General features: G+C 45.0%; 2 non-coding genes across 2 annotated transcripts; both read right to left on the bottom strand.

Moving 5' to 3' along the window:
* Positions 1–1,247: 1,247 nt before the first annotated feature.
* TRNAC-GCA (transfer RNA cysteine (anticodon GCA)) lies at positions 1,248–1,319 on the bottom strand. The gene has a single exon. It is a non-coding gene; the product is annotated as a tRNA-Cys (tRNA).
* An 11,389-nt stretch (positions 1,320–12,708) lies between these two features.
* Positions 12,709–12,780, bottom strand: TRNAC-GCA (transfer RNA cysteine (anticodon GCA)). The gene has a single exon. It is a non-coding gene; the product is annotated as a tRNA-Cys (tRNA).
* Positions 12,781–13,467: the final 687 nt, after the last annotated feature.

The following is a 13,467-nucleotide window of genomic DNA, read 5'->3' as shown; positions in this document are numbered from 1 at the left end:
CCAAGACAGGGCTGCCAGCCTACCCCACCAGACAAGATGAACAGTCCTCTGGACTGAGCAGGTCCAGGCTACCCTCTAACACCATAGGAAAGATAGCAAGAGAAGAATACCCATAACCAGCTCTCTGTCCTTTTGTCAACTCTGAAGAAACTACAGAAGATGGACTATCTTCCATTCTACCCCCATGAGATTATGGGTACCTTCTCTTGATGGGGGAAATGTTAGGTAGAAAGTTAGAAAGCAGCCTATGTGTATAAGAGGGGCCTGAGGAAAACAAGGCATCTGTAGAAGCCCATCTGGGAGCAGCCCAGTACTTTACACTTCAACATCCTGCCCATATCCCAATAACTTTACAGGTGGTCTCAGCCATACTCCTTGCTGGGAAAGCTCCCCAGGAGAATCCTCTCTCCTCAGCACCAAATGGGTTACCTGACCTGGTAACATTGAGCCATAAAACCTTCACATCTTTCCTCCAAGGCAAGCACCCTAGGGGAGGCTCTTCTGCCTGGCACCTGGTCCCCAGTACGATAGCACTGAGTAGTGAAACCTTGGGAGGAATTTTTCCTAAATGCACTCAGCAAAGTGTGCTGGAGGAGGAGGAAGAGGAGGAGAAGAAGAAGGAAAGGAAAGAGAAATGGTAAGAACTGAACCTCTTTCCCTAATAAGTCCCAGCCTGAATACAGACTGCACGCTCAGCACTCAGCCCTCTGCTGAACTGCCCACCTGGCCTGCCAGGTGTATTCTCTCCATTTAACCATGTAACCTTGCTTCCCAAAGTGTGAGTGACAGGGAACTCTCTCAGATTCTGTCTGTAGAAGTGCCCATCAGTTCTGACAGATGCTCTACCCCCATTAAACCTTGCTAGCTGGCTTACCACTGCTCCCTGTCTCACATCTGAATTCTTTCTTGCTTGTAGGCAAGAACCTACCACACTCATCTCTGCTAACAAAACTATTTGGGGTTCCTAAGATAGAGGAAGAAAGCTAAGGCTCTGGGCAGTTCAACAACACAAACATCTACCTCCAGCCTCAAGGCAGAGAAGGAAGCAGCACAATGGAGGCAGGTGGACCTCCAGCCTCAAGGCAGAGAAGGAAGCAGCACAATGGAGGCAGGTGGTGGAGCTCGTCTGGGGTGGCAGGACACTGAGCTGTTGCACTTGACCTAAAGGTTCCCACCCACTTCCTCTCACTCTTCATAGGAGTTTTGTGTTACAGAGGGGACAACAGAGGATAAAAAGCTCAAGAGTTAGGGGGCACCTGGATTTGAACCAGGGACCTCTTGATCTGCAGTCAAATGTTCAACCCCTGAGCTATATCCCCTCTCTGATGTGGTATGGGTTTTGTATGATGAATCTACGTGGCCCTATAACATGCTTCAGTGAGCTGTAACTTCCACCTGCTCCTAGTCTGCCCCGGGCACTTGGCAGATTGACCTCATTGCAAACTACCCTTTCTGGCTACAGGCTCACCTTTACCTGTGCTTTGTATGAACCCCAGAAGTTTCCTCTGCTCTGACATGAGGTTTCTTCCTCAACACCCATTTGGGGTCCCCACAGCTTCCCCTTCAGAACTAGTAGTTGAGTTTCTCTATAATCTCCTCCTTCTTGCACCTCTTCCTTCACCTTGTGGCCAAGTCTGTAGCCTTGGCAGAATCTCCAGAGACCTGGTTTACCTCAGAACAGGTATTTGGCCAAAAAAGCTACAGGACCGATTCCAGGTTAGGATGTAGCTTCAGCTCACCCAGGAGGTGCCAAACCAGCAAGCTGGCATGGCTGGAAAGCCACCAAGTCTGGAGGACTTATAGCCCAGGCCCTGTGGGCCCTGAACTTGCACTCTCCCTCTCCTGGGACAGCCCCTACTCTGTGGTAGGGACAGAGCTTGCTGAAGAATGTGTGCCTGGTCCCTGGCAGACACATCCGTGGGGACTGATGTCACTCATGGAGCCATCTGAACACCTAAAACACCTGATGGATGCCAGAGTCACAGCAACTCAGAGACCCAAGGAACACAATGGCAAATACCACTATTAGGAGTGGAATTCAGTTATTCTTATTACAGAGACAAATGTAGTGTGTTGAAAGAAAAAAGGAAGGAAGGAGAGAGAGAGGAAGGGAGGGAGGGAGGGGAAAGGAGGGAGGGAGGAAAAAAGGAGAGAAGGAGTGGAGGAAAGAAGGGAGGAAGGGAAGGGAATTCCTCCTTAAGTCTCATGTTGTAAGGAGTCAGATGGGTCAGTAGACAGGTTGGTCTCTGTGGAAAATGAGGAAAGGAGAGTCCCTCTAAAAGGGTGTAAAATGCTTGCTTCCCCCAAAAGTTATCTTTAGTGAGATCAAAGTGTTGAATCCCACTGCTTGATTCTTCCTAAAAGCTGCCTTTAGCAAAACAAAAGTACCTGTCCCACTCCTCAAGCTTCCAGTGTTATCACAAGACTAGCAAGGGAGTAGTGATTCCAGTATTCTGAGCTCCCAGCTCACTGTGAAAACAAGTTGCCTATCTCACCCTTCCCAATGACTCTTCCTGTTTTATCAGGATCGAGACAGACAGGGCAAGCAAGGTTACAAATCAAGTCTTTTGGTGGGTTTTGTCCCCACCTGGTTATTAGCTAATTGTCAGTTTATTTCCCAAAATTCTTTTCATCCCCAAAATTGTACTTTAAAACCCCACTACCACCAGCTCCTTCAGGTTTTCCCTCTATTGGAGCCCCCTTCCTGGCCACTTGGGCAGGGGTGTCTCTGGTCTCTGACTTAAATAAACCTTGCTTTTCTCTCTGCCTTGTCCACTTGGAAATTCTTTTTCCATGTGAGACAAAGAATCTAGGTAACCTTTTTCTGCCACCATTTTGATATAGGCAAGCAGATAAGACTAAATTGATTGTATTTGTGAGCTGGAGACCGCACCCCTACCTGACCTCACCTGTATGCCCACCTGCCAATCAGACTATATAACCTCTCCCCTTTGGAAGCAGATAAAACACATGGAGCACCTTGGCCTCATGCTCTGCTTTCCTGCCCACACTATGCTACCTGTGGCTGCTCTTAACTGCATGCTTTGCCCCACATGGCTCCCAGCCTGTTCTCTGCCTGGTATAGATCCAACTTACATTTTTAGACTGATTTCTCCCCTAAATAAAGCCCTCACTTTCCTGCATATTTGTCTCACTGAATAAATGGTAAAAACTTACCATGTCACCTGGTTTATTCTAGCTGATATTCAGAATTCTTATCTGAATAGACAGCAAGGACCCTCAATATTAAAATATTATAATTATTAATAAAGCTAGCCAATATCAATTTCACCCTATCTGTGGAAGGAAGAGAGACATGTGGATCTACGTGGCAGCATGAGCATGGACACAACACAAGACCCACAACATCTCTTACATATGTACAAAATGATGCTTTCCTTCTCTTAGCCCATTTGTGGGAGCCATTGCTGAGAGGAAAGGGAAAGAGAAATATGCCCCCATTTTGTTCCCCACTACAATAGCTCCAAAGGGCTCCAGGCTGAACTCATGCCAGGTTCTTCCCCCCATCTATATCACCAGTGACACAGGCTGCTGCAGTCTAATCTCACCTCACTCTCCAAAGCTGGCACTCTCTTAGGCTGTCAGCTGCTGGGATCCTGTGTAGTATCCATGCTTGTGCTATGTATCCCCACCCTCCATGTAGATCCATGGGTCCCTCTTCCTTCCATAGAAGTTCCACTTCAGTTTTTCTCCCTAACTTGCCCCTGAGAATGTACTCTCTCCACTTTTTTTAGACTATCTTGCCCTAGCCTAAAGCAGTAACTTCCTCCCTATTCTGACATCTTGGAATCTCTTGGAATAGCATTTTATTAACTCAGAGACACAGCTTCCTTGTGAAGCATTCCCCTGATGGTTGTGAATTGTGAAATCCATTCCAGAGTTCTGAAAACTAGATTCTTGTGTGACTTTCTAGGCTTTCAGTTGCTATTGTTGAGCAGTGGGGCCCTAGAATTCCCTGTTCTTCAATTTCCTGTGATAATACCTTGGAGGTACTTTTTGGTCATGAACACATATCTAATTGTACAGCCAAAGGCATTCAGATGAGAAGATTTTGAACCACGATTATTTTTACCTGTAGACTCTTCTTCTTCTTTAAATATCTCATAAAATTTCTTAAAAATTGTCTTTCTACAATCAGAAGGCCTAAACATGTAATCCAGAGACTTTGCGGCTATGGATAAAATGTTTATATTTGTCAGCACAGCTGTCCACATCTGTAAAAGGAGCTCCTTTGGCCATTTCAGCCTGTCAGATTCATCCACAATTCTATCGTTCCATTTCCAAAGTCATTTTAGGGCATTTTGGGGTTTTTCAGAAATGAGTTGGACTCTCCAATCTTATGAATTCATACTGAAACCCCAAACTCCTCCTTTTCAAACATGACTACATTTGCTTAATAGGCTTTAAAAAGTAATTGAATTGAAATAAGGCCATCAGGGTGGGCCCTAATCCAATTTATAAAGAAGGGGAAGTTTAGGACTTCCAAAGAGAATCATCATGGATGTTTGTGTAGTGATGAAAATCCAGCTGACACAGTAAGAAGACATATGTATGGCCAGAACAGAGACCCAGAAGAAACCAAATGAGCAGGTACTTCTCTCTTTGACAGCCCACTCCTAGAACTCTGAAGAAGTAACTTTGTCTGGTTTAAGCCGCCTCATCTCAGAATTTTATGATGGCTTCCCTACAAAAATTCATAAGAAATTATCTCCATCAAAATGAGTTTCCCTTTCGGTCAAGGAAACTTTTAGAATTATGGCTCTCAGCTCACTAACATGCTTTTTTATCTTGGAAGATGAGCCCTTGAGAATGTCTGGGCAGAAACAGCTCCTTCCACATTTATACTCTCACCAAATGTAAAGTTCTCATTGTGTGCTAGGTACTTCATAGATACTGACTCCTTCATGTTCACAACATCAGACAGGTAGGCAAAGGTAAAAGTTCTAGTAAGGAAACTGATGCAAGCAAGAGGGAAGAATCTTGCCCACATTTCAGGGCTACTCGTTAACAGAGACCTCACCACAGAAGTGAGGTAGGAACAGCATGTACCCAATACATTTTCAGTGAGTAGCAAAAGAGTCAGTATGTGTGGAGTGTCTCATACTGTGCCAGGTATGTACAGTACAGGGGCTCAGCAAATGGCCAGTGCTAGCTATGTGACCATTAGTATAAGTACTTAAAGTATCTAAAAGGAAAATAGATTTTCATGTACCAATATTAGGAATAGTAGAGAACAAGATGCATTTATAAATGAATTAATGAAAAGCAACAGATACCACATTACATGCAGTTGTGTATGCACAAACATAAATCAATTCTTACAATATACTTGTGTACTTATTTCTTTATAATCCTGGAAGAGATGTAAAGGGAAATGAAGCACACATCTAAATGCTTAGTAAATATTTCTGGAATAGAGAGTTTCATGGGAAAAAAATCCTTTGCTTTAAAAGTTACCAATGCACAAGCTTAACCAAAATGTGATCTGGCCATCTAAAATTTGTTAAATTCAGCAAGGAGTTGTGAATTCACAGCTGTTTCTGACATGGTAATTTTAGGCTTTGACTTGGGACCATCCTTTGGGAACAAAGCTGTGGACTTGAGCCACAGTCTCCCCAGAGACACAGCCTACGCAATTTCTTCCCACTGAAACTAGGGCCAGAGCCATATCATCAACAGGAGCAATTCTGAACTCTTCCTTCTCTGTCTCTCTCACCCAGTTAACTAAATCTGAGAGACTCACTTTGGGATCCTTGCTGCCTTCAGAGTAGGAGGCAAAATAAATGGTATTTTTGGCATCTGTAGTAAGAGAAGTAGATATGCCTTTCAATAAAATTCATATGCTTATGGGTCCCTAAAACACATCAAGAGGATTCAGATACTGGACAAAGAAAATGTCTACATGGAGATATAATGGCAAGGTCATTGGTGCTGCAGGGCAAAAATAGTTCTTCCTGACCTTGCACAGGTCTGAACTGCCTATGCCCCATCCTCCTGGTATGCAGGTACATTGTCAAGGAACTCACCATGTGAAAGGGAGCTGGAATCCCAATACGTAGAGCCTGGATTTGAACCTGGGAGGACCTGATCTACTTTCCTCAATAAGAAAAATAAAGCTGTAACATAATGAGTGTTTTTCACCTCCTGAACTTTAACACTGTGACTTCTGCTGTTTGGTAGCACCTGCTGTTTGATGCACTGAAGAGTGGTCCCCTCCTGTCACCCTGCTCTGTTTTCCCACATCTCCCCACCTCTGCACAGCTGGCAGCCATCTGAGTCTACAGCATTGCCAAGTACAGTGCTGGTAAACTAGTTTTTGGAGGCAAAGAAAGAAATACCAAACACTTGTGTCTGATGGATACTGCCTGCGAATCCCATGATGTAAAAGACAGATAATTGGATGTGAGCAACTGGAGAGGGGCCTCAAGATCCTCCTCCAGGGGTGAATCCAAGCACCCTGCTCTCCAATGGGACCCATTCAAGCCTGCCCACCTTGCAGTTTAATCTGTGGTAAAAGTGTTTGGATAAAATGGGAGCTCAGCCAAATAAGAAAAGGTTAGCCACATGCACAGAGAGCCCAAAGGTATGCAACTCCCAGATGTCAATCACATATGTCAGTCATGAGCATTAGAGCCCCATAACCAGTCAATGCCCTTTATTCATCAGGGATAAAAGCTGCAAACCAGGTTCAATTGGCCTATTCCTTTCTTGGAACATACATAAACTTTTCTTTTACTATCCCTGGTTTTGTCTTTCTGAACTGTAAGTCATTATTCTGTATGGGAAAAGAATCAAGGCAGGCAGGCCATTGCTCGTGACATCAATATTCCCACTATGGCTGATCTCAAGCTACCAATGCTTTAACATTGCATGGTTCCCAGCTAAGGGCATCGCCTTTGGAAATCAGTGCTGTCTATTCTGCAAGTGCCTTTAGACCCATTTTGAAGAGTGGTTTGCAAAAATGTTGGCTTTCTCTCAGAATCTTGGCATGTTGCAGGGTATCACAAGGGTGTGCCTGCCTGTTGGGCATGTTAGTAATGAATCAGAATCCCTAGAGAACCTCCACAGGTCTTCCTGATGAGTTTCACTGCCACCTGACCCTCTGCTAGCCCTTAGCTCGCCTTTCCTTCCCTACACACTCCTAACAATGGGCTCCCCAGAGCCTCTTCTCCCCCACTAACTTGTAGCCTCAAATCCCTGGCAGAGGGCACCAGCTCACAAAGTCATGGCCTGCAGTTGGTGCTGGCATCCCTTATTCTGCTTATTCTGGTGCTGCAGCTACCCTCACTCCTTTCAGGGCTCTGAGTCAGCCTCACAGACTCAGCAGGCACTGTAGGATGGACCCATCTTAGGCTCTCTCACTTTTGTTGTCTGTATTTCTCGCTTCCACTCTTAGCCTTGGCCTTGGCTTTGGCTTTCACAGGATTCTCCAGGGGTGAGGTTGGCAGCAAGGAGACATCTGACCAGCTTGTAGCTCTCTCCCACTCAGGATTCAACAGCTGATCCTGGTTGGCCAACACAAGTATAATAGGCTCCTAATTCCAGGCCACTGACATCAATTTAAGTGTTTTTCTACTTCATGACATAGGCCAGAGCATTTAATTTTCTACCAATAATGAAATGGTATTGCCTTCAAACCCAACCAGATTGCCTAAACAAATCCTTATTCCCACTTTTTAGAGCCTAGTTTCTAAAAATCATGTCAGGAAACAAATACTGTACATTCAGACTCGATTTCAGAAACAACTGTAGGAATGTTAAGAGAAAAGTATTTAATGCAAGAACTTGGAGGACTGGGGCCAGCATTGTGGTGCAGCAGGTGAAGCTGCAGCTTGCGGTACTGGTATCCCATACCCAAGTGCTGGTTTGAGTCCCAGCTGCTCTTCTTCTCCTGCTAATGAACCTGGGAAAGCAATGAGGATGCTCCAGGTGTTTGGGCCCCTGCCACCCACTTGGGAAAGAAACCCAGATGGAGATGGAGTTCCTAATTCTCTCTCTCTCTCTCTCTCTCTCTCTCCCGCGTGTGTGTGTGTGTGTGTGTGTGTGACTCCCTCTGTCATTCTCCTTTTCAAATAAGTAACACTTTTAAAAAAGAATAAAAATTAGAAGACTGACATGATCACTGGAAAGGCTAGAAGAAGGAAAGGAATCAGAGGAAACGTGAGGTTTCACAGTCATCTGGATACCACTGTGATTTGGAGACCAAGAAACTGCCATGGCCTTACAATATTCAGATCTTGCAATGCATGCCTATAAAGTGTCCCAGTGTGGTCAGCTGCAGCAAACATACCAACCAGAGATCTAGCTGCCACCACTGCAGGAAGAATGTATCCCATCTCCCTCCCAAGATCCAAATCTTACATGAGCACTTCTTATCACCAGAACCTAAACTGTGTCCAGATCCCAAAAGGCTAGGCAGTTTAGCAAGTATAGTGTTTATCTTATCAGCATCTGCAAAACTTAGAGTGCAGAATGGGGTGGAGATGGACACCAAGTGCCAATGGACAGTATTGAGCACAGTGTGCCTTGTAAATCTGCTCAGGCCAGACCCATACCTGCCATCCTGCTTAATGACAGAGGGCTGCTGGGCATGCTCAACTGTATGTGAAGTGGACTGGAAAAGACCCAACTCAGGCCAGACAGTGTAGCTGCCATGCAAGGTAGTATTCCCAGGGCTGCTTGTCACTCATAGGATACTAGTCATTTGCCAAAGAGGAATTCTGCTGCATTCTTGCACCCAAACTCGCCAGATATCATACAGCACCTCTGTCTATCAGAGACCCTTGAGCTCCACATGTGTCAGGAGGCAAGGTTGCTAGTACTGCCTGCATGACTGCCTGCAAGGTATTCTCTGGCTCTGGACTCTATGCAAAGCTTTTGGGTAGGAGAAGCACACAAAGGTAATACATGTGGTTTCTCACACTCCTTTTATGGCGGTTATAGAGAGGGGCAAAATGCAGGATATGCCGATATTTTCCCAAATACTGGTCCTTAAGAAGTTTCACAGAGGTGGAAGGCCACCAAGAATTAAGAGTCCCCTGTCACAAAGGGGTGCAGGGCTTTGAGCTGATTCAGATCTGGGAACCAGGTGAGGACAGGAACCTCTACATGGGGCTAGCTATGGTAGCTACTGCAAGTCAGGTAGGATCACAGTAGGGCTCAAGTACTCAGTCCTGAGGACCTCCAGACCAACCAGCCATAGCCAAGATCCAGTGGGCATAGATCACACAGGATAACACCAACCCAGCCCTTGGGGCTAAAATCTCACACCTCTTGGTCTCTGACACCCTAGGACATCCCCATCCCCACAGAAATCAGGGAATCTCTTGCCACTATAATATCTCCATTCAGCAATCCTGTGAACACAGAATCACTCATAAAATTCTCAAAGATGTGGCAGCTCCACATACTTGTGCATTTTTTCAAAGCCCTGGTGAAGGGAGCCATTGTTATTGACTGAGTGGACAAGTCACTATGGAGAGTCCACTCCAGCTGTCCTATCCCTTGAATCCCATAGATTATTTCTACATTATATCAAGAAATCCCTAGTATCTCAAATTCATTTAGAATTGATCTCCCATGAATCAGGCTTATCAAGTACATTTATAATAAGTAACCATGATTATATCCAATTCTATTCTTCCTACTTCATAAAATACTCCAAGAATCCATATTTACACATGTTATCTAGAGTTTGTTGATGTGTTAGCCAATTGGAAATGATATGGGGGTACTGTCTTTACTTCCCAGGATTTGGTACCAGAATTGGCTGAGATTTTCCTCTCTCTGTAGGCCAAGAGACAATGAGGAGTAGGAAAAATGATCCCCTCAGTGCCAGTTCTAGTCCCAGCTTCTCCTCTTTTGATCCAGCTCTCTGCTATGGCCTGGGAAAGCAGTAGAAGATGGCCCAAGTCCTTGGGACCCTGCAACCATGTGGGTGACTCGGAAGAATCTTCTGGCTCCTGATGTTGGATCAGCTCAACTCCAGCCATTGCAGCCATTTTGGGAGTGAACCAGCGGACAGGAGACCTCTCTCTTTGTCTATACCTCTCTCTCTAACTCTGTCTTTCAAATAAATAAAAATAAATCTTTTTAAGAAAAATAAAATTAAAAAATAATGGTGCCCTCTTGCAATGAACCTTCCCACCTCTTCCTGGCTAATCAGCTCTCAGATAGGAAGATAAGGCACATTTGGTAGATTTGGTGATTTTGGTATAATTTGAACTGTCCAAATATTCTCAAAGATCCACATTACAATTCCTGAGGTCCCATCCTTTTCTTTTAGAGATTTATTTTATTATTCAAAAGGTAGAATGACAGAGAGAGGAGATAGAAAGAGATCTTTCCTCCCCAAAATGGCCAGGAGGAGCCTGGAATGCCATCCAGGTCTCCTATGTGGGTAATATTGGCCTCAGTACTTGGGTCATCTTCCATTGCCTTCCCAGGCACATTAGTGGGGAGCTGGAGAGGAAGCAGAGCAACCAGTATTCTGACATGGGATTCTGGCATCACAAGACTCAGCTTAACCAGCTGAGGTACAATGCTAAGCCCTCACCCTTTCTTGAATCATTGAACCTATATTTGGCTAATTTTTGGAGCCTGAGAGAAACTGCAGGTTCCACTGACATTACAGTTGACATCCCTCAGTATCAGCCTCTGCTCTCATTTTCAGATAGTTCAGTTATTCCATGGCAAGAGGAGATGTGCTACTCTTGGTACAGACAGGAGTGCTGTGTTTTGGTTAGCATGTGGAACAGACAAAAACTGTGACATAAGGGCTTAGGATCAGCCATCCCACCCTAAAGCCACTTCTGGAGCTCTCCAAGAACCACACATTTGGCCTCTAGGGGACAACAGGCACACATTTGCTCAGCTTTTTCTGCCGTGTGATGTGGGGTTCCAGAGTTCCATCCCTCTGCACTACCTGGATTTTTAATATCTTTAAGTACAATGATGCCAGATTAGCAATCCACAGTCCCCTCATTTCTCTGAGGGTCTTTACATGTTACCACATTTTTTGCACCTGCTGGGGTACTTTGATGAAAGAAAAGGCTATATCAGGCTAAAGGAACACAGAAGGTAGGTATTAGCAGATGGCCAAAGGGGCTCAGGGCATAGCAGGGAAACCCAAAGACCCAGGCTCATAAAATGAGCAGGACTCAAGGAACCCAAGTGGTCAGGATCTCAGCCAGACCCAGAGAGGGATCCCCTGCTGCTGTCACATTGGACACTGGCTGCAGTCACTGGCCTCACTGCCATTGCCAGGGCTCTGCCATCTCCAAACTGAATTCCACTGACCCCTATATATGACTTACTCTATATTCATAATCTTATCTTGAGACATATAGTTGGCCAAGCTTCAGGCATTACCAATTTGCTGATTAATTTTATGTGTCAATCCAGATGTTGCTGGGACGGTATGTTTAATGTGATTAATGTCTACATCAGTAGACTTTGAGCAAAGCCACACTCTGTAACGTGAATAGGCCTCATGCAAACAACTGAGGGCCTTAAGAGTATCTCTGAGGAAGAGGGAATTCTGCCTTAAGATGGTCTGTATAATCAAACTGTGACATCAGCTCTCCCCTTGGTCTCCAGTACACTGGCCTGCCCTGCAGAAACTAGACTTGCCAGTCCCACAGTTGTGAAAAACAAATCCTTAAAAATCTTTCTCAGGGCCAGTATTGGGGTACAACAGGTTGAACCAATGCCTGCAAGGCTGGCATCCCCTATGAGCGTCAATTGAGTCCCAGCTTCTCTACTTCGGATCCAGCTCCCTGCTAATATACTGGGGAAAACAGTGAAAGATGGCCCAAGTACTTGGGCTCTTGCCACCCATATAGAAGACCTGGATGGAGTTCCAGGCTCCTGGCTTTTGTGCTGGTCCAGTCCAGGCTGTTGTAGCCATTTGGGAAGTGAACCATCAGATTGGAAGGTTTCTCTCCCTCTCTCCCTCTCCCTCTCCCTACCCTGCACTCTGTAACTCTCTGCCTTTCAGATAAAAAAAGTAAATCTTGAAAATTTTACTCAAACAGTACTCTGTACTTTGTGTGTCTGTGTGGGTGCAATCTGTTGAAATCTTTACTTAGTATATAGTAAGTTGATCTTCTGTATATAAAGATAATTGAAAATGAATCTTGATGAAGAACAGGATGGGAGAGGGAGTGGGAGATGGGATGGTTGTAGGCGGGAGGGAGGTTATGGGGGTAAGGCTGCTATAATCCCAAAGTTGTACTTTGGAAATTTACATTTATTAAATAAAAGTTGAAAACAAGAATATTTTAAAAAATAAAGTCTCTCTTAATTCCTCAAAGCCTCTTTATATGTATGCATACATGTGCATGCACACATGCACACATACACAAACACACACTATAGGTTCTGTTTTCTGTAGAGACCCTCCCTGTTTTCCTTAACCAGAGCTAGGACCCTGTCTCCCACCACAGTGGAGACTATTGTGAATTCCAGAAGCGAAATTAGGAAAGCTGAGATGAAAACATGCTCAACCCAGGACCTCTGAACAGGGGCTCAGCATTGAAAGTACTGGGTTCCTCAAGAGCTGCAGGAGTCAGGCAAGGATTTCTGGGAAAGCCCAGATCTCCTCTTCTCTCCCATTTGCAGGCTGAATCCATGCAGTGGGGAGAGCTAGGAGTACATTGTGTCCAATGAGAGAAAAGCAACACAAGAAGGGGGCACCCGGATTTGAACTGGGGACCTCTTGATCTGCAGTCAAATGCTCTACCCCTGAGCTATACCCCCTCATGTTTGTGTGAGTCAAATAAGCACTTTAAATCTGTATGACTACACTCTTGTCACTGTCTTGGGATGTGTATTTGGTGTTCTGCCATTATAAATTCCTTTCTTATTATGCCCTCTGTTCCCCATCTCTACACACCTGTCACCTTTACTTATAACCAGCATCCTTACTTGCTCATTTCTGGCTTGGAAAATGTCATTAAAGTCATCGAAGCTTGCAGCTAGAATATCTTTCAGATTCACCAAGAAGAGCAAGACTCAAGGAGCTGGCTGCTAAATGATCCTTTGGAACTTAGGTTAGAGAGAGAATGGCCAGGATACACCAAAAGTTCTCAGACACCCACCTGAACAAGACTCTGGGAAGGGGATGTAAGGATGAAGTGTGCTTTTGACAGGCTTCCTGGACAATTCTGACTCAAAGTGTGGATCTATTCATTTCATCTGTCCACTTCCACAGCATAGAACTGGGGGTGAGGGTGGAAAGAGGGTAGTTAAAACCATGCCCAAACAATACTTGCTTTATGACTAAGTCACAACTCCAACCCGCAATTATGGTAGAGGCCTCTGCACTAAACACTGGGTCAGGGGAGGAGCTGCTACTTTCTCCCCTGCTCCTCTTAGTCTCCATTTGCTCCACTGAGGCAATCCCTCAACGTGAGATTGTCAGACAGATGTAGATGGCTGAGAAAA

The sequence above is a fragment of the Oryctolagus cuniculus genome, chromosome 7 (genome assembly GCF_964237555.1).
Source record: "Oryctolagus cuniculus chromosome 7, mOryCun1.1, whole genome shotgun sequence".
Taxonomy (NCBI): domain Eukaryota; kingdom Metazoa; phylum Chordata; class Mammalia; order Lagomorpha; family Leporidae; genus Oryctolagus; species Oryctolagus cuniculus.
The sequence above is the reverse complement of the archived record's forward strand: the minus strand, read 5'-3'. Positions and strand labels throughout refer to the sequence as shown.